General features: G+C 36.1%; 1 long non-coding RNA gene across 1 annotated transcript; it reads right to left on the reverse strand.

Annotated features, from left to right (window-relative positions):
• Positions 1–742: 742 nt before the first annotated feature.
• Positions 743–6725, reverse strand: LOC129644934 (uncharacterized). The gene is made up of 3 exons (XR_008711065.1): positions 6589–6725; positions 5777–5918; positions 743–877 (listed from the first exon to the last, which is right to left on the reverse strand). It is a non-coding gene; the product is annotated as an uncharacterized LOC129644934 (long non-coding RNA).
• Between the last annotated feature and the right edge of the window lie 324 nt (positions 6726–7049).

Genomic DNA, 7049 nt, shown 5'->3' on the forward strand with positions numbered 1-7049 from the left:
TTGCCTCTCTTTGGGATTGGAATTAAAACTGACCTTTTCCAGTCCTGTGGCCACTGCTGAGTTTTCCAAATTTGCTGGTATATTGAGTGCAGCACTTTCACAGCATCATCTTTCAGGATTTGAAATAGCTCAACTGGAATTCCATCGCCTCCACTAGCTTTGTTCAGAGTGATGCTTTCTAAGGCTCACTTGACTTCACATTCCAGGATGTCTGGCTCTAGGTGAGTAAACACACCATCGTGATTATCTGGGTCGTGAAGCTCTTTTTTGTACAGTTCTTCTGTGTATACTTGCCACCTCTTCTTAATATCTTCTGCTTCTGTTAGGTCCATACCATTTCGGTCCTTTATTGAGCCCATCTTTGCATGAAATGTTCCCTTGGTATTTCTAGGTCATGACAGCATACAAATTGGTAACTGTTTCCTCAAAAATTGGAAGCTATTTGTTTTTTCCTTGATCAGTTATTAGAAGGAAATATGGAGGAGTGCTGTTTCCCATAGGATACTCTATATTAGATTTCTAAATTTCTAGAACTGAACATCTTATACACTTTAAGGAAGCTGACAACTAGGGCTTAGACAGAATCACTAGAGATTTTCTTCAGTAACATAAGTATTTCCTTCAAAATTCCTTACCTTTAACTACCCAGTAAACATAAAACTTTATTTCTATGTGCACATGAAAGTTTTGGATAAGCTCTATGGATCCTAACTGAACAAGTCAATAAATGTCAGAAATCATTGTTTATTATAACTTTTTTCACTCAACTTTATAGGAAAAGCTCACAGTTCTTTATGCACAGTGGCAGCAATTGTGCAGTTAACTAATCCTGTAGAAAATTCTATGCAGTTCTTGTGACAGCCTCAGTTCCAAGCACCTAGTTCAGGAAAAACAAGCAAACAAAACAGAACAACAGCAATAACACATACATATATACATACTGAAATGGATTAAATTGGTTTTTGCACCCAGATGGTCTCTCTTCAGATCTCTATGGATTGTCTTGAAACATTGAGATGGGTTCTCAAAAAGTTTAACCCATCATGTAAAAGAAACTAAAATCCATCTTAAATAGGTCTTAGTTAGGCAACTTCAGCAAGGTCTCTGAGGATGTTTCTAGTGCCCACCCTGTCTATGAAGACTACAATTCTGAGAAAACTGTAAAAGTGAATCATGAACATAAACCCACTTCTTTAGGCTTCTTTGAACACCTACAAATGGACTTAATTTAATTAAGCCTCATATGGCTATAAATATACTCTTACTATTTTTTGCATGTTTTCATGTTAGTTAGAGCCTTTTCTTGCCTTAAAGCAGCTGCTCTGGCCAAAGCCTTTGACTGTGTGGATCACAATAAACTGTGGAAAATTCTGAAAGAGATGGGAATACCAGACCACCTGGTCTGCCTCTTGAGAAACCTGTATACAGGTCAGGAAGCAACAGTTAGAACTGGACATGGAAACAACAGACTGGTTCCAAAAAGGAAAAGGAGTACATCAAGGCTGTATATTGCCACCCTGCTTATTTAACTTATCTGCAGAGTACATCATGAGAAACGCTGGGCTGGAGGAAGCACAGGCTGGAATCAAGATTGCCGGGAGAAATATCAATAACCTCAGATATGCAGATGACACCACCCTTATGGCAGAAAGTGAAGAAGAACTAAAGAGCCTCTTGATGAAGGTAAAAGAGGAGAGTGAAAAGTTTGGCTTAAAGCTCAACATTCAAAAAACTAAGATCATGGCATCTGGTCCCATCACTTCATGGTAAATAGATGGGGAAAGAGTGGAAACTTTGTTTTTCTGGGCTCCAAAATCACTGCAGATGGTGATTGCCGCCATGAAATTAAAAGATGCTTACTCTTTGGAAGGAAAGTTATGACCAACCTAGACAACATATTGAAAAGCAGAGACCATCCAGTCCATCCTAAATGAGGTCAGTCCTGAATATTCTTCAGAAGGACTGATGTTGAAGCTGAAATGCCAATCCTTTGGACACCTGATGCGAAAAGCTGACTTATTTGAAAAGACCCTGATGCTGGGAAAGATTGAGGGTAGGAGAAGAAGGGGATGACAGAGGATGAGATGCTTGGATGGCATCACCAACTCAATGGACATGGGTTTGGGTGAACTCTGGGAGTTGGTGATGGACAGGGAGGCCTGGCATGCTGTAGTTCATGGGGTCGCAAAGAACAGATACAACTGAGCGATTGAACAGACCTGAACTGGTCATTGCAAAGTAATTTCTATGCTTTGCGTTTGGTATATTGGAAAACTACTGTTTGTCTGGTATTAAGGGTCTCATTTGATAAGAAAAGTAATTAAGATACTTGATAAGCCTCTGCCTGTTGCTTAGAAGCTTGTTTTTCACACTTTTCAGAGACAGTGGAATAAGAAAATTGCACATTAAAATTAAAACTTGCAAAGCTATTGGAATAACTTTAGTGCTGTGGCCAAAGGTTTGCCCTAAACTCTCATGGCCGTTGACTCCATCCAAAAGGAAATCACAGACTATCCTCACAGAATCTTCTTACTGAATGCCTGTACATCTTGTAATTTCACCCCTACATTGACTCTTCTCTTTTATAGTAGGCTGATGTGGACAAATTTTGTAAAGGTTTAACACAAATTTTAATCAATTGATTCAGTTTATTTACTAGAAATGATACCAGTTTATGATTACAATTGCACCTCATTAGAAGGAACCTTATCAGGCACTGTCAATTATAAACACTTCAGTATTAGAACACTTCTATTAGAAAGTAAAAGGTGTTAATGACTCAGTCATGTCCAACTCTTTGTGACTCAATGGGCTATAGCATGCCAGACTTCCCTGTCCTTCATCATCTCCCATAGCTTGTTCAACTCATGTCCATTGGGTTAGTGATGCCATCCAACCATCTCATCCTCTGACATCCCCTTCTCCTCCTGCCTTCAATCTTTCCCAGCATCAAGCTCTTTTCTAATGAGTCTAATGAGCTCTTCACATCAGGTGGTCAAAGTATTGGAGCTTCAGCTTCAGTGTCAGTCCTTTCATGAATATTCAGGATTGATTTCCTTTAGGATTAACTGGTTTAATCTCTTTGCAGTCCATGGGACTCTCAAGAGTTTTCTTTAACACCACAGTTCTAAATTATTAATTCTTCAGTGCTCAGACTTTATGGTCCAACTCTTAAATCCATACATGACTATTGGAAAAACCATAGCTTGGACTCTATGGACCTTTGTTGGCAAAGTAATGTCTCTGGTTTTTAATACACTGTCTAGAAGAATACTGGAGTGGGTAGCCATTCCTTCTCCAGGGGATCTTCCCTGACCCAGGGATCAAATTTGGGTCTCCTTCATTGCAGGCAGATTCTTTAGTGTCTGAGTCAGTGGGAAAGATCACTTTCACTTTCAGGCCTAGTCTACACCCCAGATCCTTCAGAGTGAGACACTTGAATGCAAAGAGTAAAAACTACCACAGGTTTTTCGCTTTCTCTTCCAAATTTTAATGGATTTGTTTTTTTTCTCTATGTCTCTGTTGGTTTAGGGTTTTTGATTGCTAATATGAGTTTCCAAAAGTTTCCTCCTCAGTCTTGTAACTCTGAGCACCAGAGGTTAAATCTTGACATTTAGATTATAGTTGGCATCCATGAACTCATTTTCCAGAGAAAGAGTTTAATTAATCAGATTGCTGGATTTGTAACATTTTCCCTGGAAAACTAAATCTTTCTCCCAGACAATTATATAAATTTTGTTTCACTATTAATTCATAGCAGGGCTTTAGGATGATTGATATAAAGAAAAATCAAAATAGAAACAGTCTAGAGTGTCATTCCCCACACAATATGTCACATGTTAATTGTCTAATAATTTCTGGTACATAAGAAGTCACAGACTTTGTAAAGAGATCAAAAAAGAACTTCCTTCTCCTAATTTCTATGCCAAATTGGAATATTCACTCTCTTCTATAATTTTATAAAACTGCATTCCTATTTACCCAAAAGATAGTCTTATTGCTGTCTCTGTCCATTGTTATGGCTATTTCAAGTTTAGGAGACAAAACTTTTTTAAATTAATTTTTATTAGAGTATAGTTGATTTATGATACTGGGTTAATTTCTACTATCAGTGAAATGAATCAGTTTTATATATATATATATATATATATATATATATATACAGATATACATTCTTTTTTAGATTCTTTTCCCATATAGGTCATTACAGAGTATCAAGTAGAGTTCCCTATGCTATACAGTAGGTTCTTATTAATTATTCATTTTGCATATAGTAGTGTATTTATGTCTATCCCAAACTCCTTAACTATCCCTTGCTCTCCCCCTTCCCCCCTGGTAACCATAAGTTTGTTCTCTAAGTCTGTGATTCTGTTTCAGTTTTGTAAATAAGTTCAGTTGTATCATTTTTTCTAGATTCAGCATATAAGTCATACAGTATGATATTTGTCTTTTTCACTGACTTACTTTACTCAATATGACAATCTCCTATTATTGCAAATGGCATTATAATCATGCCTACAGACTGAGTCCCACCCAAATCTCTGTGTTTCATAAGGAATTTCGGGTTCCTGTGACAAAGGGTTATGTTTTTCATACTTCAAATCTCTTCAAATCTATGCAATGAATTTTTAAAATGACATTTATTTGGAACTTTAATTCCTGGAAGTCATTCAAGAACACAAACAAAGCTGCCTTGTTCATACTTTTTGGTACCTAAATTTATGGACCCTGGACCACATTGTTTGAATATTCGTGGATCTCTGGGACATAAGATTGCTAGAATATTTTACTAATTGAACAGATATTGGTGTCTAATTCCATTCCCACCAGTTTTCTGGTTTCTAATAATCTGAACAAGTTCCTTTTATCTATGCAAGAACTTTACACTTCTTTTTCTTTCTGGTGCTAAGAAATTAATAACTATGGCCTCATGTAATATTGAACATGAAAATATAAATTTCCATAAAATTCACTGGAATTAGAAGAAACATTTCTACTTTTTCTTAGCCTGAAGAAACCATAACAAACTATATCTACCAGTGAATCTTGAGTTGCTGTTTTCTCTCCTAGTTTGAAAGCAATTTATTATGCCATGATTGAAATAGCCATTAGTAACCTAGGAAATTTAAATAAGAGCTACAAGAATTGATATAAATTCACCAAGCTGCAGTGCAATGTAGAAAAGTTTTAAATATACTCAGCACGAAGAGTAGTGCACATGCTAACTTAGAGAAAGTAGTATACTGAAGTAGTACTATCTACAAAGAGATGTACTATATAACTTTTAAGATGAACAAGAAAGGAATGCCAGTGTACAAATTAGATAGACAAGTTTTACATCAACTTACTGATATCAAACAGCTTTTCTTTACAGACTCAGATGAGGAATGGGATCTGTTCTCTTGCTTTAGTCAAGGATCTTGACTAATACACCATTGTTCAAGATGTTCTGCAAATCATAATATTAATATTTGTTTTCTGTGGAATTGTTTTCCTCGTTCTCTCCAGAGTCTTAAAAGCTTCTGAGCAGCACCCATTGGCCAGAGAATTTAAATTTAATTACAAAGACAAAAGTCATAAGGAGTCCTAATGGCATCCATCACCAATGAATCTTGGACCACAACCAATGAATTGTATCAATCTAGAATTCTGAACAAATCTACATGTGGTCAAATTATAAGATTCAATTTCCCTCCTGAACAAGAGGCAGGACCACGAGGCCCCTTGAAAGCCTACATTTTTTCCATTTTTAGCCTTGTATGACATTAAGACATACCTTTATTTGCTCCCATCCTTATTGGTAGCTCCTAATGACTAACATCCATCTTGCTGAAAACACATTGCAGAAACAACTGTTGTTAAAGTATCATACAAGAATAAATTTTCTGTCTTCCAAGAAGTAAATTCAATCAGCTCTTCTGCAAAGTAGGTAAACAGTTATTTCTTCTTGCTTGAGCTCTATAAAACTTCACCTATCTTCTCTAATTCAGAGCTTTCCTCTGGAATGACACTCAGATAACAGCATGTTAAAAGAAGCTTACAGTGTTCTCGCTTATTTATTCATTTTCTAAAGAAATAGCTGATGTCTTATAAATATTAATCTTTTCAATCCATGATCATGGTATATCCCTCTATTTAACCTCAGTTTGCAATTTATCCTGAAAAAGATAAATTCATTTAGGGTTCTTTACTATCTAAGTATTTCATTGTTTATGCTATTGTAAATGTTATTTTATTTTCAATTTATTTTCAGTTTATTTTTCATTGCAGTATAGAAAAATAATTGATTTTTGAAATGTTTATTTTTGTATTGAAACACTTTCTCTCTCAATGTGATTTTTAAGCATGTTCTCCTTTAGCCTGCTAGATTCAGGATACTCAGACTTTTCACATATCAGCTCAGCGTTCTCAAGGCACTTTTCCTGGCAGAGAGATTCATGTGGAAAATCTAGTCTTTCTGTTATACCTCAATATGCATATAGTGTCACTTCTCCTATAATTTTTTGATCATTATACTAGTTTCTTAGGTCTGCCATAACAAAGTACCACGAACTGGGAGCTTAAAACAATAGAACTTTGTTGTCTTACAGTTCTAGAGGCTGGAAGGCAAAAATTAACATGTCAGCAGGGTCATTCTCCTTCTGAAAATGAAATCTTTTCCTTGCCTCTTCTTAGCTTCTGGTGGTTCTCTCCCACTTTTTAGAATTCCTTGTCTTGTAGACACATCTCTTCAATCCTCTATCTTCACACAGTGTTTTCCTTATTTGTCTCTGCCTTCCTATGACTATCTTCTTATAAGGACACGAGTCAAATTAGGGATCCACCCTACTCCAGCATGACTTCATTTAACCAATTACATCTTCAGTGACTATTTTTTAATACGGTCACCTTCTGAGATACTAGGGGTTAACTTTTTAATTTTTTCTTTTTTTGGGGGGTGGTGACAGAGGAAGGGAAGACAATTCAACTCAGAAGAGTTGTATTAGTTACAAAGATGTACTTTAAGTCAAGAAGGGATTAGACTCCACTTCTTAATGGAGAAATGGCAA

This window comes from Bubalus kerabau, chromosome 2 (genome assembly GCF_029407905.1).
Source record: "Bubalus kerabau isolate K-KA32 ecotype Philippines breed swamp buffalo chromosome 2, PCC_UOA_SB_1v2, whole genome shotgun sequence".
Classification (NCBI taxonomy): domain Eukaryota; kingdom Metazoa; phylum Chordata; class Mammalia; order Artiodactyla; family Bovidae; genus Bubalus; species Bubalus kerabau.